The 15,030-nt window shown below is 38.3% G+C and overlaps 1 non-coding gene across 1 annotated transcript; it reads left to right on the top strand.

Moving 5' to 3' along the window:
• The first annotated feature begins 14,704 nt into the window (after positions 1 to 14,704).
• LOC112793924 (small nucleolar RNA R71) lies at positions 14,705 to 14,808 on the top strand. The gene has a single exon (XR_003198611.1). It is a non-coding gene; the product is annotated as a small nucleolar RNA R71 (small nucleolar RNA).
• The last annotated feature ends 222 nt before the right edge of the window (positions 14,809 to 15,030 follow it).

The raw sequence follows: 15,030 nt of genomic DNA, 5'->3' as shown, positions 1-15,030 counted from the left end.
AACCTGTTTCTTCCACCATTATTGTTGTTGAAACCTTGTTGAGGTCTTTGTTGATCCTTCCATGAGAGATTTGGATGATTTCTCCATGAAGGATTGTAGGTGTTTCCATAGGGTTCTCCATGTAATTTACCTCTTCCATTGATGGGTTCTCAGGATCATAAGCTTCTTCTTCAGATGAAGCGTCCTTAGTACTGCCTGGTGCAGTTTGCATTCCAGACAGGCTTTGGGAAATCATATTGACTTGCTGAGTCAATATTTTGTTCCGAGCCAATATGGCATTCAGAGTATCAATCTCAAGAACTCCTTTCTTCTGATTTGTCCCATTGTTCACAGGATTCCTTTCAGAAATGTACATGAATTGGTTATTTGCAACCATTTTAATGAGTTCTTGAGCTTCTACAGGCATCTTCTTCAGATGAAGAGATCCTCCAGCAAAGCTATCCAATGACATCTTGGACAGTTCAGACAGACCATCATAGAAGATACCTATGATGCTCCATTCAGAAAGCATGTCAGAAGGACACTTTCTGATCAATTGTTTGTATCTTTCCCAAGCTTTATAGAGGGATTCACCTTCTTTCTGTCTGAAGGTTTGGACTTCCACTCTAAGCTTACCCAATTTTTGAGGTGAAAAGAACTTTGCCAAGAAGGCATTGACTAGCTTTTCCCAAGAGTTCAGGCTTTCTTTAGGTTGTGAGTCCAACCATATCCTAGCTCTGTCTCTTACAGCAAAAGGGAATAGCATAAGTCTGTAGACCTCAGGGTCAACCCCATTGGTCTTGACAGTGTCACAGATTTGCAAGAATTCAGCTAAAAACTGATGAGGATCTTCCAATGGAAGTCCATGGAACTTGCAATTCTGTTGCATTAGAGAAACTAATTGAGGCTTAAGCTCAAAGTTGTTTGCTCCAATGGCAGGCATAGAGATGCTTCTCCCATAGAAGTCGGGAGTAGGTGCAGTAAAGTTACCCAGCACCTTCCTTGCATTGTTGGCATTGTTGTTGTTTTCGGCTGCCATGTCTTCTTCTTGTTTGAAAATTTCTGTTAGGTCCTCTACAGAGAGTAGTGCTTTAGCTTCTCTTAGCTTTCGCTTCAAGGTCCTTTCAGGTTCAGGGTCAGCCTCAACAAGAATGCTTTTATCTTTGCTCCTGCTCATATGAAAGAGAAGAGAACAAGAAAATATGGAATCCTCTATGTCACAGTATAGAGATTCCTTGAGGTGTCAGAGGAAAAGAAGAATAGAAGGAGAAGGTAGAAGAATTCGAACTTATCAAGAGAGATTGAGTTCGAATTGTTGATAGTGGAGGAGTGTTAGTCCTTAAATAGAAGGATGTGAGAAGAGGGGAAGAATTTTCGAAAATAAAGTAAAAGATTTTGAAATAATTAAAGGAAATTTTGAAAATTTGATTGATGATTTTCGAAAATTAAAGTTGGGAAAGAAATAAGGTGATTTTGAAAAAGATTTTGAAATTAGAAATAAAAAAGATATGATTGAAAACTATTTTGAAAGAGATGTGATTAAAAAGATATGATTGAAAAACAATTTAAAAAGATTTGATTTTTAAAATTAATGACCTGGCTAACAAGAAATTTAAAAGATATGATTCAGACATTAAATCTTTCTCAACAGAAAAGGCAACATACTTGAAATGTTGAATCAAATCATTAATTGTTAGCAAGTATTTTTGAAAATGGAAAGAAATTGATTTTGAAAATATATGATTGAAAAGATATGATTTGAAAAAGATTTGATTTTGAAAAATTATGAAAACTTGAAAAAAATTTGCATTAAAAACAAAATCTTCCCTCTTGTGCCATCCTGGCGTTAAACGCCCAGAATGGATACCCTTTTGGGTATTAAACACCCAGCCAGGCACCCTGGCTGGCGTTTAAACGCCAGTTTTTCTTCCTCACTGGGCATTTTGATCGCCCAGCTTTTTCTGTGTAATTCCTCTACTGTATGTTCTGAATCTTCAATTCTCTATATTATTGACTTGAAAAGACACAAATTAAATTTTTTTTTGGATTTTTAATAATGAGGAATAATCAAAATGAAACTAAGATCAACTAAACAATGCATGCAAGACACCAAACTTAAAATGAGACACTAGACTCAAACAAGAAACATAAAATATTTTTTGATTTTAAGATTTTATAATTTTTTTGTGCTTTCTCGAAAATTATATGGAAAAGAAAATAAAGAGATTCAAAATTTTTAATAAGAATTCCAAGAATCATGCAATGTTAGTCTAAAGTTGCAGTCTAAAGAAATTAGACATGGCTAGCCAAGCTTTAGCAGGACATTACATTCAAGAGCTAAATTGATGAAAATCAATCAGCTTTGGTGATGATAAGAACATCACCTTGAAACTCTAGAATTCATTCTTAAAAATTCTGAAGAAAAATACCTAATCTAAGCAACAAGATGAACCGTCAGTTGTCTAAACTCGAATAATCCACGGCAACGGCGCCAAAAACTTGGTGCACGAAATTGTGATCATCAATGGCGCCATCAACATGGTACGCTCAATTGCAATCTCAACTCTTTATCACAACTTCGCACAACTAACCAGCAGGTGCATTGGGTCGTCCAAGTAATAAACCTTACGCGAGTAAGGGTCGATCCCACGGAGATTGCTGGTATGAAGCAAGCTATGGTCATCTTGTAAATCTCAGTCAAGCAGATTCAAATGGTTATGAATGATTTATGAATAAAGCATAAAATAAAGATAGAGATACTTATATAATTCATTGGTGAGAATTTCAGATAAGCATATGGAGATGCTCTGTCCCTTCCATTTCTCCGCTTTCCTACTGTCTTCATCCAATCCTTCTTACTCCTTTCCATGGCAAGCTGTATGTTGGGCATCACCGTTGTCAATGGCTATAGTCCTGTCCTCTCAGTGAAAATGTTCAATGAGCTCTGTCACAGCACAGCTAATCATCTGTCGGTTCTCAATCAGGTTGGAATAGAATCCAGTGATTCTTTTGCGTCTGTCACTAATGCCCAGCCTTCAGGAGTTTGAAGCTCGTCACAGTTATTCAATCCTTGAATCCTACTCAGAATACCACAGACAAGGTTTAGACCTTCCGGATTCTCTTGAATGCCACCATCAATTCTAGCTTATACCACGAAGATTCTGATTAAAGAATCCAAGAGATAAACATTCAAGCCTTGTTTGCTTGTAGAACGGAGGTGGTTGTCAGGCACGCGTTCATAAGTGAGAATGATGATGAGCGTCACATAATCATCAAATTCATCATGTTCTTGGGTGCAAATGAATATCTTAGAACAAGAATAAGCCGAATTGAATAGAAGAACAATAGTAATTGCATTAATACTCGAGGTACAGCAGAGCTCCACACCTTAATCTATGGTGTGTAGAAACTCCACCGTTGAAAATACATAAGAACAAGGTCTAGGCATGGCCGAGAGGCCAGCCCCCAAAATCTAAGAACTAGACGTCCAAAGATGATCTAAAGATCTAAAGTGATCAAAAGATGAAAATACAATAGTAAAAGGTCCTATTTGTAGAGAACTAGTAGCTTAGGGTTTACAAAGATAAGTAAATGACATAAAAATCCACTTCCGGGCCCACTTGGTGTGTGCTTGGGCTGAGCATTGAAGCTTTCATGTGTAGAGACTTTTCTTGGAGTTAAACGCCAGCTTTTGAGCCAGTTTGGGCGTTTAACTCCCATTCTTGTGCCAGTTCCGGCGTTTTACGCCAGAATTCTTGAGCTGACTTGGAACGCCTGTTTGGGCCATCAAATCTCGGGCAAAGTATGGACTATTATGCATTGCGGGAAAGCCCAGGATGTCTACTTTTCAACGCAATTGAGAGGGCGCCAATTAAGCTTCTGTAGCTCCAGAAAATCCACTTCGAGTTCAGGGAGGTCAGAATCCAACAGCATCTGCAGTCCTTTGCAGCCTCTGAATTAGATTTTTGCTCAGTTCCCTCAATTTCAGCCAGAAAATACCTGAAATCACAGAAAAATACACAAACTCATAGTAAAGTCCAGAAAAGTGAATTTTAAATAAAAACTAATAAAAATATAATAAAAACTAACTAAAACATACTAGAAACATACTAAAAACAATGCCAAAAAGCGTATAAATTATCCGCTCATCAATGAACCTTGGATTCTTTTGGCAACCAACATCCTTCCTTCCACCATGCACCAACCGAAGAAGGACCTTGAGTTGGTAATCCGTCTCCAAGATAGCATATTGATGGGGGCCAATGAAGTTCATAGATAAAATTGCCACCCACTCAATGTGCTCTTCGAACGGAATTGCTTCTTCATCAACTTCCTCTTCCCCATCAAATAAGTCATAAAAAGGAGGTTGTGAGAAGTCTATCTCCATGTCTCTGTCAAACTCAATAGGAAGAGGCTCATTAGGATCATTAGGGGGATTGACTAAGGAGGACAAAAAATCATCAATAATGGAATCCTCATCTTGATCAATCTCTCTCAAGTCTCCCTTTCTCTCCTCCAATTCCAATACTCCACTTTCTCTTTCTTATTCATGCTCTAACTCTTCTTCTTTCTCTTGTGGCTCCATGCTCTCCTCCTCACTACAAACTTTAGTTGACCCTTCACATTCCTCAAGAGAAATGCCTTGATTGGATGAGCGAAGTAGGAGCAAGTGGTTTACCACTTCGGCAATGGTAGCCGTGAAAGGACTTTGTGTCCTCCGGAATCCTTGTTGCTCTTGGAGAAAGGCTTGAAGGTCTTGGTGGTCTTGGGTCAAGGTTTGGAAAACTTCACATTAGAGTGAAGAAAGAGGTCCATTGTTTGGGAGAAAGGTTGTATATGTTGGAGGTGACTCATGTTGGTAAGTGTTTTGAGGTGGTATGTGAGAATGTGGTTGTTGGTATTGGTTTAGTGTTTGAAAATATGGTGATTGGGGATTATGTTGGGGGTATGGGTCATAGGTATATGGTGGTGAAGGTGCATAATCATAGTAGAATCCACCATATCCTTGATTTGGGTATGCATATTGGGGAAGGTTTTGCTCATTGTAGTATAGAGGAGGTTGCTCTTTCCAAAATTGATGCTCCAATCCCATGATGCAATCCAAATTCGAAGCTATCAAGCCCTACAAAATGATCACAACCAAATTCCAAACCAAGAGGGTGATAACTCATAGAGAAAATAGAAAATAAAAACAAAAGACATCAATTAACAAAATAAACAAAATCCTAATTACTAACAAAAGCAAACAAACAACCAAAAAATATCTATTCACACTATTCACATATTAACAACAACCGAAATATAGCACTCATGACACTAGCTCACCGGCAACGGTGCCAAAAACTTGATGAAAAGAATTTGCACCGGTTTGGATTTTTTCACTCAAAATAATAACTTCCGTTGCAAGTATAGACCAAATCGGCAGTCAACTCCCAACATCAAAGTTTAGTTTTCAAATCAAAATATAAATCGAGAGTAATCAAACCTCGGGTCGTCTTCCCTAGAACTAATGCCTAAGAGCGCACAATTTTGGTTGTGAGAGGCGAGGGGGTGTTTTCAATAAGGAAGCAAACAATTAAGAAATGAAAGAAGAAGACAAAATTGCAATTAATAAACTAATAAAGGAATAAAAGAACTATGTATGTAATATAGACAAGTAATGCTATAAAGTGATGGAAAAAATGGTTCAAAACATAAATGAAACCTTGACTTAGGATGAGTTATAGATATTCCCTTCCTTACCATAACCACAACTATGATAATTATGATGGATTAATCTCATTAAGTCAACCCTTAACATCGAAGGATAGGTCAAGTGAGCATAATTGTTATTAATCCACAAATCCTAGCCAACTTACCAAATTAATTGGTAAAAAGCTAGCGTTAGTGGAAACAATAACAACTAACAACCCAAGAATTATCACTAAATGTTGGACATTATGGCTCTAATAATCCATAAACTCATTTCCCCCAAGCCAAGGGGTGGAAATCTATCCTATAACTAAGATTGACATTTCATCGAACACATAGTGGGCATAAATATAAAACATGGAAAAATTGGTAAATTAATGAAAGCTATGAATCGCAAATGCTCAAAATCAATAAAAGCAACTCAAACAAACATGCAATGATCATCAAATATCAAATTAACCAACTAAAAATCCAAAATTGCAAAACTATATATATATTGAAAAGAGAGATGAAAATAAAAGAAAGTGTAGAACAAGTGGTATAATAAAAAAGAGAATTAAAGAAATACTTATAATAAAATTGCTACAATCCCAAATCAAAACTTGAAGTATAAAATTCTACAAAACCCTAATGAAAATCCTAAGAGAGAGTTGAGAGAAAACCTAACCTAAACTACCCTAAAACTACTCCTAAGAACTATTCTCTCAAGTATGGTAGTGTATGTTATGATATATGGTTGCTTGCCCCTCCTTTATAAGCTCCAAGCCATCAGAAATGGGCTAAAAAGCCCCCAAAACGCGAGTCCACGTGACTTTTTAATGGAGGCACGCGCTGGTGCCTGTGCGTACGCACACATGCTGATTTTTCTCCTGTGCGTACGTACAGAAGTTGTGCATGGGCACACTTGCTGATTTTTCTCCTGTGCGTGGGTACAGGTGCTGATTTTGCCCCTGTCTTGTGCGTGGGCATAGCCTGTGTTTGGGCACAGGTGCTGATTTTGACACTTGTGCGTGGGCACAGAAGGTGTATGTGGGCACAGGCTGAAATGCTTTTCTCCTCTGATTTCTTCATGTTTTCTCCCAATTCCAAGCTTTGCTTCCACTCTTATCAAGCCATCCCAACCTATTACACCTGAAATCACTCATCAAAACAATCAAGGCATCAAATGGGATAAAAGTGGGATAAAAGTGATTATATTAAGCACAAAATAGGATGTTTTCATAATTAAGCTCAATTTAGAGAGAAAACACAAAAGTATACTATATAGGTGAATAAATGTGGGTTTATATGATGAAATCTACTCAAATCAAACCAAAATTTATCATCAAATATAGATTCATCAAGATACATACACATACATACACACACTCACACCACACCACACTCGCATCATGTGGCCAGCGCTCCCTCCCAGTGCTCGTGAGTGAGTGCAGCGCTTACCTGGGAACAGCTGATGAGTCCATATTTGACGATATATTTTGGTTTGATTTGAGTGGATTTTATCATATGAACTCACACTTATTCACTAAAATAGCATGCTTTTGAGATTTCTTCCTAAATTGTGCTTAAATGTGAAAACATGCTCTTTTGTGCTTAATTTAGTTAATTTTATTCACTTTAATCCCATTTGGTGCCTTGATGTATTTGTTAAGTGATTTCCGGTTTCTAAGGCAAGCATGGGCTGGATAAGTGAGGAGAAGAGCATGCAAAAGGGAAGAAACCATGAAGAAATGGGATTTGGAAAGCTACAGTTCTGACCTCTCGGTACTAAATTGATCATAACTTGAGCTAAAGAGGTCCAAATGAGACAGTTTCAGCGGCATTGGAAAGCTAACATCCGGGGCTTCAAAATGATATATAATTTGATATAGTGAACTAAGTTAAAATGTGCATACGGACACAAGTTGTGTGCACGCACAAGTTAGGATTCAGCAAGTAGTGTGCGGACGCACAGACCCTGCACGTGAGCTCGTTAATTGAAAACTGCTGGGGGCAATTTCTGCGCCCTCAAAACCCAATCCAACTCATTTCTGAAGCTATTTAAGGCCAAATTGAAGATGGATGAAAGGGGGGAGGACAATTAGGTTTAGCTTTTATTCTGTTTTCTCTTAGTTTCTAGAGAGAGAAGCTCCTCCCTCTATCTAAAATTAGGGTTCTTTAGTTTAATTTCTTGTAATTTCTACTTTTAATTCTTGCTTTCATTTACTTTTTCTTGTCATTTATTGTTATTGCATCTTTGTCCTTTCCTTTTAATTCTTATTTTATTTCTTTGTCCTTTTATGTTTATGACACTTTGTTATTTAAATTTACATTTAATGCAATTTATGTTTTTATGTTATTTATTGCTTTCTTTACTTGTCATTGTCATTTTTTTGCTTTTGGTAGTTAGAGTTTATTTTCAATGCAATTTAATATTATTTTATTTTCATGCACACCAAGTGTTTGATAAAATGCTTGGCTTAGTTTTCACTTAGTTTTTCTACACTCTTGGCTTGAAATTGATGACTTTGGTAATCCTTCAGTCATTGATGTCCATTCTTGTTTGATATACTAGAGTAGTTAGTTGATTTGGTCTCCATTGACTCTATGTGACCCCTTAGTGTTGACATAGGACTTATGGATTGAAATCAACTATGCCTATTTGACTTATCTTCGATGTAAGGTTGACTAAGTAGGATTAACTCTTCATAATCATCATGTGTTGTGGTCAATGTCTAGGATAGGTAACCTTAGCTCTCAATTACTTGCCAAGAGGTTTCTTGCATTTCAATTTTCCATGCTTTGACTTTACTGCTTGTTTGACTTTTATTCCTTGCATGTTTAATTTTCACACTCTTGGTTGAGAAATTGGTTGTTTGGGTGGAATTGAGTTGTGGATATCCATTCTGCATTGTGTGAGGATAGTTAATTGGTTTGGTTTCCATTGACGCTAGTCTTTCACTAAGTAATTAGTAAGTTAAGTAGGACTTATGGATTGAGATCAATTACACCCTTTGACTAATTCTCAAGGAGGATTAACTAATTTGGATTGATTCCACACAATTGCCATGTTTGTGGTCCACAACTAGGATAAGAAACCTAGATTACCCACTTCTTGCCAAGAGTCTTGTTAGCACCTAATTTCCATTTCCATTGCCTTTACTTGCTTTCCCTTAATTCCTTGCATGCTTATTTACTTCCTTGTTATTTACATTTCTTGCTTCTCTTGCATTCCCAATCCCCATACTCTCTTCCATAGCCAATAAATGTGCATTTCATTGCAACTCCTAGGGAAGACGACCCGGGATTTAAAACTCCCGGTTATTTTGTATTGAATTTTAACATTTGATTAAGAGAATTCATTGTTGGTTTAGACTATGCTACCAACGAAGTGATTTTTATTTTGATTGATTCTAGATCAACAATAATTCTCTTATCAAATTTGGCGCCGTTGCCGGGGAGTTGCAATGGTGTATATTTTTTTGGCTATTGTTAATATGTTAATATGTAAATAGCTTATTTTTTGGTTGATTGTACATATGTTGCTTACTTGTTTTTGGCTTTTGTGAATATGTTGATATTGTGAATATATTTCTCTTATTTGCTTTTTGTTTTTCTTGTTGGGCACTCCACTAAAGTTTGGTGCAATCAATGAAGAATATGGAGACCCAAGCATTGTTAGAGCTTCTCAATAAAGTCCAAATTAAGGACTCTAAATAAAAGTGCTAGGTGGGAGACACCCCACCATGGTAACACCTTTCCAATCCTTTCTTTGTACATAATTTCAATTTATTGCATTTTGTTACTTGTAGATAGCTTAGGTTTAGTTTAATTTCATGCTTAATTTGATTATATTTTAGTTTAGATCATGTGTTTTTGATGAATAATATGTTTTAGGGTTGAAAAGCTATTTTGGACATCAAGTTTGGTGCCTTAAAGCACTAAAACATTTTGAGAAAAACAGAGCATGTACGTGCACACACACCCGTGCGTACGCACACAACCCCATTTTTCGCGTTCTGTGCTCACGCACAGCAGCTTTTGCACCCTCTGTTGGGAGCATTTGTACGCCTTGTGTGTCTGCACCCTCTCCTTTTTACCTTTTGTGCATGTGCATGGACCTGTGTGAGTACGCACAGAAGGCGTGACAGCTGGCAAATTTGACGTTTCATGTGAAAAAAATCCTACATGTGCGTGCGCATAGCTATGTGCGCACGCATGGTGCACGAAATTGTGATCATCAACAATGGCGCCAAAAACTTGGTAGCGCTCTCAACGTGAATCACACTTAGTCACAACTCTGCACAACTAACCAGCAAGTGCACTGGGTCGTCCAAGTAATACCTTACGTGAGTAAGGGTCGAACCCACGGAGATTGTTGGTATGAAAATCTCAATTAGGCGGATAATAAATGTTATGGAGTTTTTGAATAGTAAATAAAGCAGAAAATAAAGATAGAGTTACTCATGTAATTCAATTGTGGGAATTTCAGATAAGTGTCTAGAGATGCTTGTTCCTGTTGGATCTCTACCTTCCTACTGCCTTCCTTCAATCCTTATTATTCCTTTCCATGGCAAGCTGTATGTAGGGCATCACCGTTGTCAATGGCTACATCCCATCCTCTCAGTGAAAAAGGTCCAAATGCTTTGTCACGGCACGACTAATCTTCTGTCGGTTCTCGATCATGTTGGAATAGAATCCCTTGATTCTTTTGCGTTTGTCATCACGCCCAACAATCGCGAGTTTGAAGCTCGTCACAGTTATTCAATCCCTGAATCCTACTCAGAATACCACAGACAAGGTTTAGACTTTTCGAATTCTCATGAATGCTGCCATCAATCTAGCTTATACCATGAAGATTCTGATTAAGGAATCCAAGAGATATGCGCTCGGTCTAAGGTAGAACAGAAGTGGTTGTCAGTCACGCGTTCATAGGTGAGAATGATGATGAGTGTCACGGATCATCACATTCATCATGTTGAAGTGCAACGAATATCTTAGGATAAGAACAAGCGGAATTGAATAGAAAATAGTAGTAATTGCATTGAAACTTGAGGTACAGCAGAGCTCCACACCCTTAATTTATGGTGTGTAGAAACTCCACCGTTAAAAATACATAAGTGATGAAGGTCCAGGCATGGCCGAATGGCCAGCCCCCAAACGTGAACAAAAGATCAAAAAATTCAGTCAAAGACACCGAATACAATAGTAAAAAGTCATATTTATACTAGACTAGCTACTAGGGTTTACAGAAGTAAGTAATTGATGCAGAAATCCACTTCCGGGGCCCACTTGGTGTGTGCTTAGGCTGAGCTTGAACTTTACACGAGCTGAGGCTTCTTTTGGAGTTGAACGCCAAGTTGTAACGTATTTTTGGCGTTCAACTTTGGTTCGTAACGTGTTTCTGGCGTTTTACTCCAGAATGCAGCATGAAACTGGCGTTGAGCGCCAGTTTATGTCGTCTAATCACGAATAAAGTATGGACTATTATATATTGCTGGAAAGCGCTGGATGTCTACTTTCCAACGTCGTTTTCCAGTATTACCACCGGATACATAAATGCCACAGACACATAGCTGGATGAATCTTTTCAGATTGTGACTCAGCTTTGCTAAAGTCCCCAGTTAGAGGTGTCCAGAGTTCTTAAGCACACTCTTTTTGCTTTGGATCACGACTTTAACCACTCAGTCTTAAGCTTTTCACTTGGACCTGCATGCCACAAGTACATGGTTAGGGACAGCTTGATTTAGCCGCTTAGGCCTGGATTTTATTTCCTTGGGTCCTCCTATCCATTGATGCGCAAAGCCTTGGATCCTTTTTACCCTTGCCTTTTGGTTTTAAGGGCTATTGGCTTTTTCTGCTTGCTTTTTCTTTTTCTTTCTAAAATTTTTTTTGTAAGCTTTTGCTTTTTCACTGCTTTTTCTTGCTTCAAGAATCAATTTTCATGATTTTTCAGATTGTCAATAATATTTCTCTTTGTTCATCATTTTTTCAAGAGCCAACAATTTTAACATTCATAAACAACAAGATCAAAATTATGCACTGTTCAAGCATTCATTCAGAAAACAAAAAGTATTGTCACCATATCAATATAATTAAACTAAATTCAAGGATAATTTCGAAATTCATGTACTTCTTGTTCTTTTGAATTAGAAACATTTTTCATTTAAGAGAGGTGAAAGATTTATGGAATTATTTATAGCCTTAAGACATAGTCACTCAATACTAATGATCATGAGGTAGAGACACAAAACATAAACACATATATAGCATAAAAATCGAAAAACAGAGATAAGAACAAGGAAGTTAAGGAATGAATCCACCTTAGTGAGGGTGGCGCCTTTTTGAAGGACTAATGGTGCTTTTTGAGCTCCTTTATGTCTCTTCCTTGCCTCTGTTGCTTGATCCCTAGTGATTTTAGTGCTTTTATCCTTAGTTGCTCCCAATAGTTGTGTGGAGGAAAATGTATCCCCTGAGGTATCTCAGGGATTTCTTGATGAGGGAATTCCTCATGCTCTCTTGATGTGCAGTCAAATGCTATTCTACTGAGCTATGGACCCTTGAGATGAATCTCTCCATCTCCCATGACTCAGAGGTGGAAAAATTTTTTGTCTTCCCTTTTTCTCTTTTTTTTTTGAGGTTTCTCTGGCCTTAGGTGCCATCAATGGTTATGGAAAAACAAAAAAGCTATGCTTTTACCACACCAAACTTAGAATGTTGCTCGCCCTCGAGCAAAAGAAGAAGAAGAAGATATGGAGGAGAGGGAGAGAGGTGTGTATTCGGCTATGTAGGGTGGGTTTGAGTGGGAAAGAGATGATAGATGTGAGTGGTGAAGAGGTAATGGGGAAGAGAGATTGAGGTGATTGGTGAAGAAGAGAGAAGGTGAGTTGAGGTAAGTAGGGATCTTGTGGGGTCCACAGATCTTGTGGTGTCAAGGATTTACATCCCTGCACCAATGAGGCATGTAAAAACGCCCTCTGCATGCAATCCTGGTGTTTAATGCCAGATTGGTGCTTGTTTCTGGCGTTAAACACCAGCTCTAAGCTTGTTCTGGGCATTCAACGCCCATCTGCAACATGTTTCTGGCGTTGAACGCCAGCTTTCCTCAGTGTGCCATCCTGGCGTTTAAACGCCAGATTGCTGCATGTTTCTGACGTTCAGCACCAGATCCATGATATGTTCTGGCATTGAACGCTAGCCAGATGCTCCTTACTGGCGTTTAAACGCCAGTAAGTCCTTCCTCCAGGGTGTGATTTTTCTTCTGCTGTTTTTGATTCTGTTTTTAATTTTAGTATTTTTTTCGTGACTCCACATGATCATGAACCTAATAAAACATAAAAGAACAATAAAAAGAAAAATAAAATTAGATAAATAAAAATTGGGTTGCCTCCCAATAAGTGCTTCTTTAATGTCAATAGCTTGACAGTGGGCTCTCATGGAGCCTCACAGGTGATCATGTCAATGTTGTAGACTCCCAACACCAAACTTAGAGTTTGATTGTGGGGGCTTTGTTTGACTCTGTACTGAGAGAAGCTTTTCATGCTTCCTCTCCATTGTTAAAGAAGAAGATCCTTGAGCCTTAAACACAAGGTAGTCCCCATTCAATTGAAGGACTAATTCTCCTCTGTTAACATCTATCACAGCTCCTGCTGTGGCTAGGAAAGGTCTTCCAAGGATGATGCATTCATCCTCCTCCTTCCTAGTGTCTAAGATTATGAAATCAGCAGGGATGTAAAGGCCTTCAACCTTTACCAAGACGTCCTCTACCAATCCATAAGCTTGTCTTACTGACTTGTCTGCCATTTGTAATGAGAATAAGGCAGGCTGTACCTCAATGATCCACAGCTTCTCCATTACATAGAGTGGCATAAGATTTATGCCTGAACCTAGGTCACACAGAGCTTTCTCAAAGGTCATGGTGCCTATGGTACAGGGTATTACGAATTTGCCAGGATTTTGTCTCTTTTGAGGTAAAGTTTGCTGAACCCAGGTATCTAGTTCACTAATGAGCAAGCGAGGTTCACCTTCCCAAGTCTCATTACCAAATAACTTGGCATTCAGTCTCATGATAGCTCCTAGATATTGAGCAACTTTGTCTCCAGTTACATCTTCATCCTCTTCAGAGGAAGAATAGTCTTCAGAGCTCATGAATGGCAAAAGGAGATTTAATGGAATCTCTATGGTCTCTATATGGGCCTCAGATTCCCGTGGGTCCTCAATAGGAAACTCCTTCTTGCTTGAGAGACGTCCCATGAGGTCTTCCTCATTGGGATTCACGTCCTCTCCTTCCTCTCTAGGTTCGGCCATATTGATTATATCAATGGCCTTGCACTCTCTTTTTGGATTTTCTTCAGTATTGCTTGGGAGAGTACTAGGAGGAGTTTCAGTGATTTTCTTACTCAGCTAGCCCACTTGTGCCTCCAGATTTCTGATGGAGGACCTTGTTTCACTCATGAAATTTAAAGTGGCCTTAGACAGATCAGAGACTAAATTTGCTAAGTTAGAGGTACTCTGTTCATAATTCTCTGTCTGTTGCTGAGAAGATGATGGATAAGGCTTGATATTGCTGAGCCTATTTCTTCCACCATTATTAATGCCTTGTTGAGGCTTTTGTTGATCCTTCCATGAGAAATTTGGATGATTTCTCTATGATGAATTATAGGTGTTTCCATGAGGTTCACCCATATAATTTAACTCTGCCATTGTAGGGTTCTCAAGATCATAAGCTTCTTTAGTACTGTTGGATGCATTTTGCCATCCATTCAGACTTTGAGAAATCATGTTGACTTACTGAGTCAACATTTTGTTCTGAGCCAATATGGCATTCGGAGCATCAATTTCAAGAACTCCCTTCCTTTGAGGCGTCCCATTATTAACGGAATTCCTCTTAGATGTGTACATGAACTGGTTATTTGCAACCATGTCAATAAGTTCTTGAGCTTCTGCAGGCGTTTTCTTTAGGTGAATGGATCCACCTACAGAATGGTCCAATGACATCTTAGAGAACTCAGATAGACCATAATAGAATATATCTATCATGGTCCATTCTGAAAACATGTCAGAAGGACATCTTTTGGTCATCTGTTTGTATCTTTCCCAAGCTTCATAAAGGGATTCACCATCTTTTTGTTTGAAGGTATGAACATCCACTCTAAGCTTGCTCAGCTTTTGAGGAGGAAAGAACTTAGCCAAGAAGGCAGTGACCAGCTTATCCCAGGAGTCCAGGCTATCTTTAGGTTGAGAGTCTAACCATGCTCTAGCTCTATCTCTTACAGCAAAAGGGAAAAGCATGAGCCTGTAGACTTCAGGATCTACTCCATTAGTCTTAACAGTCTCACAGATCTGCAAGAACTCAGTTAAAAACTGGTAGGGATCTTCTGA

This window comes from Arachis hypogaea, chromosome 3, assembly GCF_003086295.3.
Source record: "Arachis hypogaea cultivar Tifrunner chromosome 3, arahy.Tifrunner.gnm2.J5K5, whole genome shotgun sequence".
Lineage (NCBI taxonomy): Eukaryota > Viridiplantae > Streptophyta > Magnoliopsida > Fabales > Fabaceae > Arachis > Arachis hypogaea.
Note: the sequence above shows the minus strand (reverse complement) of the source record. Positions and strands in the feature narration are given on the sequence as shown.